Below are 13,061 nucleotides of genomic sequence, written 5' to 3' on the forward strand. Positions count from 1 at the left end.
AGGCATCTTTCAAAAATAGAAAACAAATATCCAAAAAGGAATCTACCAAAAAGTATGTGGTTGCGTTATGGTCTGCACTCACTAGGTAGTGTTCACCAGTCATTGTACAAGAGTCACTAATGCAAGTCCAGAATCCTCACCGCTGACCACCAATGTTAGCTGTGGGGGGTCTCTAGTTGGCACAGGTAGGTACTTGTGACAAATAGGGACCCTTACCTCTAGTCAGGATAAGAGGATTACACTCCTAAAATAACCCCTGCTCACCCCCTTGGTAGCTTGGCACGAGCAGACAGGCTTATCTCAGAGGCAGTGTGTAAAGCATTTGTGACCACATACAGTAACCCAGTGACAACACTACAAATGGACACCACACAAAAGTTTTATATAAAAAATAAGTATACTTTATATAGAGTTACCACAAGACCATAGACAACAAAAATACACAATACTGTTTCTTTAAGATGGTAGATTTAGCTTAGTTAAGTTCAGTTCTTAAGATGCGACACTTTGCGTCAATGTACCTTAAGTTGCGTTGCGTTTCCACGAAAAGCAATGTCGTAGCGAGGGAAATGCAGCAAAGTTCAAATTCAAAAAAATAAAGACGTGAAGAACTTCCAGATGCTGCACGCTCTTCACGGGATGCGAGAAGTTCTCCGTTAGATGCGTGGACTGCAGCGGCGAAACCCTTGTTCTGCGATGTGACGGTAGCAGCTCCACTTGCGACAGTCTTCTCCCACGATGCGTGAAGCTTCTGCATGATGCGACGACTACAGTGGCGACATCCACGATGCGATGTCAGCAGCTCTGACGGTTGCGCCCATCTCGGGGATGCGAGGCGCTTTTTCTTCGATGCGGTGCAGTGCGACAGTTCCAGCGGCGACACCCTCCTTCGGAGTTGCGACGGCAGGCACAGCGACGGCGACACGCACCGACCTTGTTGCGAGACTCTTCTCTCGATACGGTGCAATGCGACAGCTACAGCGGCAACACCCTCCTTCGGAGTTGCGACGGCAGCAGCAGCGACGTGACACGCTTCCTCTTCGTTGCGGCATGCTTCTCTCGATGAGTCGCGCTTCCAGCTCCTTGCGACACGCAGTCTCTCAGAAGCCCAAAAGCAGCAGCAGGCACTTCCAAAGAACTCTGGGGAGCTGGGGTGAAGTCTGTTGTCCCAGAGACTTCCGCAGGAGGCAAGCTCTTTTCCAAGCCCTTGGAGATCCTTCACAAGTTGAAAGCAAAGTACACAAAGTTCCTTTCTCCTCCCTTTGGCAGTAAGGCAACCACTGCAGGCCAATCCTCCAAGCAGCACTTCAGCTTGGGAATAGTCTCTCCTCAGTTTCTTCAAGTTCCTCTCCTCAGTAAAGGTTTCTTCTTGTAGTCCAAAGTGATCTAATTTCTTGGGATAAGGGTCCCAATATTTATACCCCAAAATCCTTTCTTCTCTGAGGAGAGAGGGTCTTTGCCCAGTCCAAACCAGTTCTGAAGCACTCTGTTTACCAGACTTCTCCTTTCCTTTCACAGTGCAGGGCAGAAACACCAGACGCCCCACAGGAGGTAGAGCCAGCATTGTGGAAGGCAAGTACAGTCCTGGAGCACTTTGTTTACAGGACTCCTTTTCTTCTTTCAGTGTGCAGGCCAGAGACATCAGCCGCACCCCAGGAGGTAGAGCCAGCATTGTGGAAGGCAGGCACAGCCCTATTCAAGGTTCAGGTGCAACTCCTCCCTCCCATCTAGATGCAGATCTCTCTATTCACCACTGGGCTGACTCATCCTGTCTCTTGGAATCCCCCAGCCCTGTCACTCACAAAACCAGACAAAGGAATACACAACCTAGCAGAGGCAGGCTTTGGATTGTTAGACAAGCAAATACCTAATTTCTAAAAGTGGGTATTTACAGACACAGAATGTTAAAACCAACTTCACTAAAAGATGTATTTTATCATTCTGAGTTCAGGCATACTAAACTCGAATTTCTACCATATTCTCTGAGACAGTTAGGATTATAAACATGTAATAATCTAACAGCTCATTCTGGCCTATGGAGAACAGGTAGCCTTGCAATAGTGAAAAACGAAATTGGCAGTAATTCACTATTAGGACATGCCACACACATCAGGGCTTGTCCTACCTTATACTTACAGTGCACCCTGCCCTTGGGCCTACCATAGGGGTGACTGATATGAAGCAAAGGGAAGGTTTAGGGACTGGCAAGTGGGTGCACTTGCCCAGTCAGCATGACAGTACCAGACTGCATGCAGGCTCTGCAATGGCAGAACTTAGACACATTTTACAAGGCTGCTTCTGTGGGTGGCACAACCAGTGCTGTAGGCCCACCAGCAGCATTTGGATTTATACGCCCTGGGCACACTCAGTGCACTAGACTAGGGTCTGACAAGTAAACCAAATAGCCAAACATGGAACCACTGATTAACATATCAATTTACAGTATTGAGCACTTGCACTGTGGCACTGGACAGCAGTGGCACAGTGCCCAAAGCATCTAACACCAGCAAAAAATACATGAGGCAACAGCAAAAATGGAAGGGAGACCCACGCCAATGATGCCAGGTCTAACAGTTGGCCTGACCATCCCAGATGGTTTGTTGCACATCGGACATGGCGCTTGAATTCAAACTACTAACGTACACCTCTACAGTCAAAGAGCTCAGGGAAATGATTGCCACTTTCCTAAGCACAAATGATAACCCGACCACCTCCATCGCACTGTTGAGAGACACTGTGAAAGCTGTACCTGAGGCACACAGATCGCCATATCTGTGAGGCTCAATCGTTCCAGGAGAGAGAAACGCATGACCTAGAAATACAGGTGAAAGACCTAGAGAACTCTCACAAAACACCTGGCTCTCACAAGGTGAAAAGGCAACTCACCCTAGCCAGGAAGCAACTTAAAGCCCTAGACTTTAACAAGTATGCCCTTCTCCACACCTAGCAGAGGTGGCAACAAAGCGGGTAGGCTACTGGTGCACTTGTTGCGAGCCCAAGTGCACAGAAGCAGGATTCAGGATATATGCTAACCCTTGGGACAGATACTGTGCACAAATGCGGCTATAGCACAGGCGTTTGAATTCTTCTATGCAGACATATATTTTGCAGAGACATTAAGTGACCTGTAAGCTGTGACCTATCTCTCTAAAGCGCCTCCTGTGTGTCTGCCAGAATGAGACGCCCTCCTTCTAGAGAAAGACACAGAGAGGGCAAAGCCCCTGTGGTTATTGCTAAATTCCAGCCAGGAAAAGCACCAGGGCAAGATGGCTTTACACCCACTTTCTACAAGCTGTTTGCCACCCAACTGGCACCTATCCTGACCCGCCTCTACAACCAGTTTGGTTACATATGTACACTTACTGCCACTATGAAAACGGCAGTCATTTCTGTGATCCCCAAACCAGGGAAAGATCCCACCAACTGCGCAGCCTATCACCCTATAGCCTTATTGTAGGAAGCTCTCTTTCTGTGTACTGTACCAAAAAGAGGTACACTATGTAGAAAGTGAACACTACCCTTGTTAGTTTACAGGGCTTAAATGGATAATCCCAAATGCTCTCTTTTGTGATAGTGTGGGCGAGCAGTTTAGGCTTATAAGAGGGTTGTGTTAAGCATTTGTTGTACACAGAGAGTCAATAAAGAGACACACACTCAAGAAGAAACTCAAGACCAATTTAGAAACATAGCAGGTATTTTATATACATTTTAACACCAATAACTTCATAACTGGGTAGGTGATTTTCGAGATATACATTTTTAAAATGTAACTGTTACACGATAATGCTTTCCTAGAAAGAAACAAATACTGCATACAGGTACTTGGAATCGTATTCTAGGGGTCCCCTTTAGTACTTAAGGTGCTAGGGGGCCAAGGTCCCAAGTACCATCAGCAGTTCAAATTTACCTGCCCTGAATTGTCCGGGTGCAGAGGTGCTGGCTCGCTACATCGTAGGCAAAGAGGGATGGAGGCACCTAGAAACAGGCTGCATAGGTGGAACTTGGGCACAAGTCCAGGAGCTCCCAATGGGGGGCTCAGTTCGTGAGGGTCCTGAAAGCAGGGGGGCACAGTCGGTTGTCGTGGACCCCTGGAGCTCAGCTGCAGAAGGTTTTTGTTGACTAGGCCTGTGCATCAAAGACACTCACGGTTCTCAGTTAGACAAGCAGAGGGGGACAAAACAGGACTGCTGGGCCACTCTCTGTGTTGGTCTCTGCAAAGCTGACTTCCCTCATCGGCTGGTCAGTGGTTTCGGCATTGGAGTCTGGATTGGACGTCAAACAAGCTTTGGCTGCTGCAAGGCACCGAGTACCCCAGATATTGTTGCAGGGTGGATCTGGTTGGTCCTGGCGCCTTCACACTTGGTGGGGAGACAGATCTGACCTCCTGGAGCATGGCAACCTCCTCCTGGGTGGCTGCTGTGTTGGTGGACCCAGTGGTCAGGAGAACAATGAACTGGACGTTGCAGTTGGTGCCTGCAGGTTCAAAGGGGGAAGTTGATGACTTGGTAAAGTGCTGTAGGCCCTCCAAGGCTTTTGGAGGAAGCACAACTGCAGGACGAGTCAGGTTGTTACGACAGGAGCAGTAGGCAGGGTTTGGTGCCAACATCCCCGAGTAGGCCACAGTTCTCGCTTCTGTGGCTCTTCTTGGTCCTTCATCTTCTTGTCCGGGGAAACTGAGTTCCTGGTGTCAGGGTGCCACCTAAATACTGAATTAAGGGGAGCGAAGGGTAGTAGCTAGAGTTCCTAATTTCACCACAACCAAGATGGTGAAATCCTAATTTTCGTGTTCACTTCAGGCAGCCCACCGTAGGGATGTGACTAGCATGGAGGTGCAACACATCTCCTTGCATAGCTAATTTCCTGCCTGTTGTGGTGCCAGATGGGCCTATCGGGAAAGGGGGTTGGCATTTGCAGGTCTCGGGTAAGCCGGGTTGCATATCAAAGGTAGCAGAGGCTTTGAAGCCTCTGGCCTTGGTTTGCAGATACACTAGCCCTCCTGCTGGAGGAGGGGATAACACCTCCTGCCAGAGCAGGCTTTGTTCCTTAACTCGTGAGAGCTTATGCTCTCACCTGTAGGGGTGTCGGAAACACGTCTGTGGTGGCAGGCTGGAAGGATCCATTCAGCCAGCTCGCTAAAAGACTAGTAAGGTTTTAGGGGTCATCTCTAAGGTGCCCTTTGGTTCATGTTACAATCAATCTAATCCTGGCATCAGTATAGATTTATTAAGACAAGGTGGTTGATACCAAACACCAATATTTTCAGTGAAGCCATCATGTAGCTTGGGAATTCGTAATTACCAGTACATATACTTACGATGGATTCCATGTTCACTTGTACCATCTACTTGTACTCATGCAGCTATGTCCTCACATGTAAAGTGCAGGCCTGTCTTAGGGCTACTAGACCTGCTGTAGGGATGATTTACTTATATTGCATGCAGTGATTTTGGCATGACACACAGTGAATGTTGTGTTTTGTTCGCTCATGGTTTGCACCATGACATGCAGTCTGCAACAGCAGTCTGCATGCAGTTTGTGTAGGGGTCCCTTATGGCGGCATAAGACATGCTGCGGCCCTTAGGGAACCTCTTTAATATCCATGCCCTAGGAATCAGGGGTACCATTTACAAGGGACTTGCAGGGATGCTGAAGTCCATGCCAATTGGGTTTCGATTAGACTTTACTTGCTTTAGGGGAAAGAGCACTGGCACAGAGGTCAGGTTAGCACGCCTCAGAGCACTTTTTAATTTTAATTTTGTATTATTTTATATGTACATTGTCAAAAGTGAAAAAGCAAAGTACAATCATAACGATCAAAGCGTTGGCAAGGTATATACATATTATACAACTCATTTGGCATGACAGAACATTTCGCAATCCAGTACTACATACATACATAGACAAGGCAGTAATTTAAAGTGTATTGTGTGGTGGTGCATGACAAAGCCATCTCGGAGAAAGATCGAACATCAGACATCAGTTACGGTAAATAAATAAGGGGCCCCAAATATCACAAGGTTTCGACGTTGCAGGCAATTCCTCAACATAACATGTAAGCTGACCTCAACAGTATGCCAAGTCTTGCAACCATAGCTTAGTGGTAGGCGCAGGTCTGTCCCCCAGCCCATGGAGACCATGCGTTTAGCTAACAACAGTGCTATAGCCACAAACCTCCTATGAGACGCCTTAATCTTGGCTACCGCGACCAATAGGCAGGTCTGCGGGGTACATGCTATTGGTTCCTCTACCATCAGGTGCAGGGTATGTGTGACTGATCTCCAATATGCTTGCACCTTTGGGCACTCCCAAGCTAAGTGATAAAAATTGGCACCAGGGGCGTATACAATTGTCAGCATCCCGCAACCCATACTTACAAAGCTGAGCGGGAGTGTAGTACAGCTGATGCAAATATTTAAAGTGCATCAATCACTGACTACCATTCGCAGTCAACTGACCAGTCAAGCGGCAGCATTCAAACCACTCATCTTCAGAAAGCGTGTCGGGGAGCACATCGTTCCACTTAGCCAAAGCAGTCATATCAATTGCAACCACATCTCTCTGCGATGCGCGGTATAGTGTTGTGACCAGTTGGGCTCTAGAAGTGGTGGTATATATTGGTTGCCACGTTTCAAGTGCCGGTGGTTCTACAGGAAATTGTGGATAGAGCGCTCGCATGGCAGAATGCAGCCTAGTATAGACAAACAGCTGCATGGCGGTAGCATTTCCCTCTGCACTGAAAGTTGCTGACGTTATAAATTGACCTCCAGGAAATGCATCCTCCATTGTTATCAACGCCATGTCACGAAGGGTCCTTAGTGTACCAGCTTCTCCCGTAACAGACAGTTCAGAGTGGTATAATAAATGCATGCTGGGTGCATACAAGGGTTATTTCTGAGCCCTTTTCCCCAACTCTTGCCAGGCCTTGGACGTAGTCTGCACGGTGTCGAATTCTCCTTTCTCGAATACCGTATGCTTGTTGACTAACATGGGTTTAAGTGGTAAAGGATGTACCGCACCTGCCTCAACCGCTACATGGGGAATATAAGCTGGGTCCTGCTGCCAGTAATTGGCGTAATGGGCCAGCGCACAGAGGTAATAGAGAGGAAAGTCAGGTGCCGTGAACCCCCCCTGCTCATAAGGAAGTGTAAGTGTTTCCCATTTGAGTCAAGGTTTTTTACTTCCCCACGCCAACGTGATCAAGAGGGAATGGAGCTTAGCAAAAAAATGTTGTGTTAAATGTACCGGAATATTTAAAAATAAATACAGAAAGCGCGGATGGATTACCATCTTCATTAATGTTATACGATCTGCGAAAGACAAGGGTAATCTGATCCAACGGCTGACCTGTCCCTCAAGACGCATGATAGCTGTGCCATAGTTAGATTGTACAACAGTTTGCGGATCCCTGTGTAGCCATATTCCTAAGTATTTTACAGTGTCAGTGCACCAAGTTAAAGGAAAATTCAGGTCGAATTGGTGTGTATTATACGTGAGGGGCAGAATGACCGATTTGGACCAATTGATTCCCAGACCGGAGAACCACTCAAACCGGATATATTCCCTAATGAGTTGAGCAAGGTGCAGAGCAGGATCCTGCACGTACAACACCATGTCGTCCGCATACATGGAGACGGCCAAATGGCATTGAAAAAATCATAATGCTCAGAATACATGCCAGTGGCTCGAGCACGAGTGCAAAGAACAAGGGCGATAATGGATACCCTTGCTGTGTGCCGCGTTGTATACAAAAAGCTTCCGGTAGTTGCCCATTAATACTTACACGTGCCACTAGGTTGGCATACAGCGGTTTGATCCAGTTGGTGAAAATAAAGGGCACACCCATGTGGTGCAGAATGGCAAGCATATATGACCAGGAAATAGAATCAAAAGCGTTTGCAGCATCTAAAAGCACTGCTACAGGGTAGGTTCAAGCACATGCATTACAGCAAAGAGCGTTCGTAAATTATGAGATGTAGAGCGGGTGGGAACGAACCCAGACTGATCAGGGAAAGCTATAACGGGGAGGTGTAATTTCAATCTATTCGCCAATACCTTTGCTAACATTTTAACATCTGTGTTTATTAAGGATAAAGGTCGATAAGAATCACACCAATCGGGTGGTTTCTCAGGTTTTAATAATGTGATCACCAGTGCCTCGCACAAGGTTGGCGGCAAGCACTGAGTCTGGTATGATTCCTCGTATAACTGGAGGAGGCAAGGGGCTAGCAGATCTATGTACTCTTTATAAAATTCTGCTGGCAATCCATCGGTACCAGCCGACTTCCCATTAGACAGCGCGATAATAGCTTCCAGTATTTGGTCTAGAGTAAGAGAATGCATTAAGATCTCTTGCTGTCCTCGCGAGAGCCACACCAGCGCAACATCATCAAGATATTGCGCAAGTTCTGTCTCGTCTGCAGTTGGACGATGTGCATAAATCCCCGCGTTGTACGTTGCAAAGGTTTGGAGTATACGGGGTGTGTCGTAATGCATAGTGTCGCCTGCAGTGACTGCTTCGATTAGACAAGTTTTATGGTGGGGTTCAGTTATGCGGCTGGCCAGTGCTCTGGCTGGCCTATCACCTTCACCATAGTATCGCGCTTTGCTCCGGCGAGACATATGTCTGATTTCAGCCACATCATTATATTCTGTGACCTTAGCCTTGATGAGCGCCAATGTAGCAGGATCTGCTGTAGCATCGTATCTGCATTCAAGTCTCGCTCAAGTGTAGTCATAGTGCTGACCAATGATTTTAGTACTCCGGCCTGAAGACCTATGCATGCCCCCCAAATGGTCACTTTAAAAGCTTCCCAGAGAGTCTCCACAGTTTGAACAGCCCCAGTGTTGTGTGAGAAATAGTCGGAGATAGCTTCACAAATGCCTTCACAAAAGGTATGGTCCATTGAAATTGGGAGGGGAGGTAAGATGGTAGTGCCATACTGAGGAACACTGAGGAATGGTCTGAAAGCGATCGAGGTAGATGTTTAATCTGTCCAGACCATGTACATACTTCTTGCGTACCCAGCCAGTAGTCTATAAGGCAGTGGCGTCACTAGGGTTGGTGTCACCCGGTGCGGGTAACTCATGGTGTCACTCCCTCACAACTTACCGGATGGATCAACTCACCCTCTGCCTGCACCATGTCCCCTCTGCCTGCACCATCTCTCCCTCTGTCTGCACCATCTCCCCTCCACCTGCACCATTTCACCCCCTGCCTGCACCATCTTTCCCTCAGCCTACACCATATCATCCTCTGCCTACATCATCTCCCCTCTGCCTACACCATCTCCCCTCTGGTTGCACCATATCTCCCTGTGTCCACACTATCTCCCCTCTGTCTGCACCATCTCCCCTCCGCCTGCACCATCTCTCCCTTTGTCCACACCATCTCCCTTCCGCCTGCACCATCTCTCTCTCTCTCTCTGCCTGCACCATCTCTCCCTCTGCCTGCACCATCTCCCCCTCAGCCTACACCTTCTCACCCTCAGCCTACACCTTCTCACCCTCTGCCTGCACCATCTCCCTCTCTGCCTGCACCATCTCACCCTCTGCCTGCACCATCTCCCTATCTGCCTGCACCATCTCCCCTCCGCCTGCACCATCTCCCCCTCTGCCTGCACCATCTCCCCCTCTGCCTGCACCATCTCCCCTCCGCCTGCACCATCTCCCTCTCTGCCTACACCATCTCCCCCTCTGCCTGCACCATCTCCCCTCCGCCTGCACCATCTCTCCCTCTGTCTGCACCATCTGCAGCAAGTAAAACATTTCCTACACACCCTTGAAATTTTCGGTCTTTCACAAAATATAGTAACTGCAACGCCTCTAGCCGGGCATATGTTAGATGGTATATGTTCGAATTTTTCATCATTGGAACACCACCCTTTCATACCTCAAATTTGGTCTAACCATAATGTTTTTCCGTTTAATATAAAGGATTTCTGTCCACCCAAAATAGGGAAAAACCACCCCGACAAGCCACCATAACGTCTCAAAAGTGGACAGCCATCGCTAAGAGTATTACGCTCAAGCAATCAGTTCAAGCTCTAATCCCCATTACGACCGATAATGTCGAGCAAGACTCCAAAAATTTCCACACCTGGATACCATCGGCTACATCTGATTTAGTTCATTCAAGATGCCTTAGGAAAAGTAACAAACCTAAAAAGATAAGTGCCCCATGGTACTCACCGTATCTCATTGAATTTCGCCTCCAGTGTAGGAAATGCGAACGAAAATGGAGAAAGGATTATGACCCTATGGCAAAGGAGCTCTTTATAAAGAAAAGGAATAAATATTTTGCCTGCGTAAAAATGGCCAAAAAAATCTATTACACCACAATGATTTCTGAGGTGCAGCAAAAACAAAAACTGTATTTGACATAGTGAAATCATTCACCCATCTGAAAGCCTTGCAAACAGAAATCCCTCCCTCTCAGGCCTTCTGCGATCAAATCGCAGACTACTTTGAGGAGAAAATAAGCCTCATCCAGAATGACTTCCCACAAACAATTTTGTGTAAACCTAATGATATGAAAGACGTTCCGGCCTTAATGTATGAACCCCTTAGAGTGTTTGGGCCTCCCACTCTTGTTTCTACAAGGGATGCCATTTTATCTTGTAAATCGGGATCACCTTCAGATGCTTGTCCTCCGTTCATCCTCCACCAAATTGTGGACATAATAAATCCCATCGTTAACAGAATTTTGAATGATTCATTGAGCTCAGGCATCGTCCCTAAAAACTGGAAAAAAGTCACTGTGAAACCCCTCATGAAAAAACAGAATACAAATCCAACAGAGCTATCCAACTTACACTCCATTTCCCTCTTACCAATACTTGGTAAACTAACAGAAGCCATGGTCCACCAAGAACTCAAATTTTGTGGAAATTAATGGCATCCTTCACCAACAACAATCCGGCTTTCGCCCCAAGCATTCCACGGAAACGGCTCTAATGGAATTAACGGACTCCATCAAAATAATCCAAGATGAAGGAAAGAACGCCGTCCTGATATTACTTGACTTATCGGCGGCGTTCGATACCATCTCCCATGATATACTTATTGACAGATGGAGAGGAATCGGCGTAACGGACAGAGCGCTGGATTGGATCTGTTTATTCCTCACAGATAGAACTCAACCCGTATCTCTAGGGAAGTTTATTCCAAAGGAAAAAAAATGATGGCAGGGGTCCCTCAGGGCGCAATCTTGAGCCCTCTTCTTTTTAATATATATATGGCGTCCCTCCTTACCCTCATTGAATCCCACGGTATTTGTGTTACTTCATATGCTGACGATACACAATTAATTGTATCACTGGATAAAAATTCTACCAGAGCGGAACAAAATGTTCAAATCTGCTTAACGGAGATCTTCCAGTGGATGGAGAAAAACCACCTAAAATGTAATTCCAGTAAAACGGAATTTTTACCTATCGGGAAAACCATTGAGTTCTGCCCTAGCAAATGGTGGCCTGAAGGTACCACCCCACCACCTGTGTCGGTGGAGTCGGCACCGAATCTGGGTATTCTCTATGACACTGCTCTCTCATTTGATCTTCATGTAAAATAGATGGCAGGTTGCTGTTTTAATCTTATTAAATCTTTGAAGACATTTTTTTCATTTTCTTCCTATAGAAGCGCGGAAATCCGTAGCAGTTTCTCTTATACTCTCTCGTCTTGATTACTGCAACGGATTGATGGCAGGGGTCAAGAAACAAACTTTACAAAAACTCCAGAATGTTCAGCATGCAGCAGCCCGGCTGGTGCTCAACCTGCCCAGGAAATCCTTTGCATCTGCAGCCCTTTAAACCCTGCACTGGCTCCCGATCCACAAAAGAATTATTTTTAAGATTTTATTGACTATCTTCAGAGCGCTTAATGATACCGGACCAAAGTATCTAAGAAATAGATTTACCCGCTACAATCCCACCAGAGCCTTAAGTTCAGCAGGGCATAATCTTGCGAACATCCCAAAATTTTCCCTTAAAACAAAAGGAGGCAAAACACTTGCTGTCCTGGCCGCCAAGGTGTGGAATCTGATGCCAATGGATCTGAGAAAGCAGCCCACGGAGGCTGCATTTAGGAAAAGGCTTAAAACTTGGATATATAACTTAAAAGACACTTACGTATTGACTATTATTTAGCGCACTCTCTCAGTTTTATGTTACTCCTCCCAGCCCCAGGATGCTCCTTTCGGAGCGACAGTTTTGCGCTTTACAATTAATATATAACATAACATAACATCTCTTCCTCTGTCTGCACCATCTCCCCTCTGCTGCACCATCTCACCCCCTCCGCTGCACCATCTCTCTCTCTGCCTGCACCATCTCACTCTCTGCCTGCACCATCTCTCCCTCTGCCTGCACCATCTATCCCTCTGCCTGCACCATCTCCCCTCCGCCTGCACCATCGCACCCTCTGCCTGCACCATCTCCCTCTCTGCCTGCATCATCCCTCTCCCTCCACCTGCATTCCCTCCCCCACCTGCTGCTCTTTTAACCCTTACCTCGTCGCCTTCTCCACCCCCCACCATGGTTTCTCCCTCTGAATTCGTGTGCGCGCCGCTGAGGATAAGTTTAAATAGACAGAGCAGAGGCGAGGCTGCAGAGCTGTGTTACATACACAGCGTAACCAGATGGTGTCACCCCATGCAAGGGTGTCACCTGGTGCGGTCCGCACCCCGCACCCTCCTAGTGACACCACTGCTATATGGGACCAAGCTTGACCTGCATAAGAGTGGCATGTACCTTCCCGAGAGCATGGGTGTTGCAGTCACCAAAGATCTATAAGCCCCTGCGTCACAATACCATCGCGCACTGACTCAGCAGCCTTCTTGGGGGAAGGGTCGACCGTAAATACTCTATTCAATATAGGGTCTCAAACCACAGTAAAATCACCCCCACAAATGAGGGTTGAGGAGGGTAATTTGTAGAGCTTGCCCCAAAGCATATCATAAAAGGCAGGGTCGTCAACATTCGGACCATACAAATTGACGATAATCAACTGCGTACCATAGAGTGTTCCCTGCATTATTATGTATCGCCCCCTCATCTTCCTCTACG

The 13,061-nt window shown here is 47.4% G+C and overlaps 1 protein-coding gene across 11 annotated transcripts in view; it reads right to left on the reverse strand.

Moving 5' to 3' along the window:
- SMOC1 (SPARC related modular calcium binding 1) overlaps window positions 1-13,061 on the reverse strand; it is a 798,909-nt gene that overhangs the window by 51,670 nt on the left and 734,178 nt on the right. The window lies entirely within an intron of this gene.

The sequence above is a fragment of the Lissotriton vulgaris genome, chromosome 9, assembly GCF_964263255.1.
Source record: "Lissotriton vulgaris chromosome 9, aLisVul1.2, whole genome shotgun sequence".
Lineage (NCBI taxonomy): Eukaryota > Metazoa > Chordata > Amphibia > Caudata > Salamandridae > Lissotriton > Lissotriton vulgaris.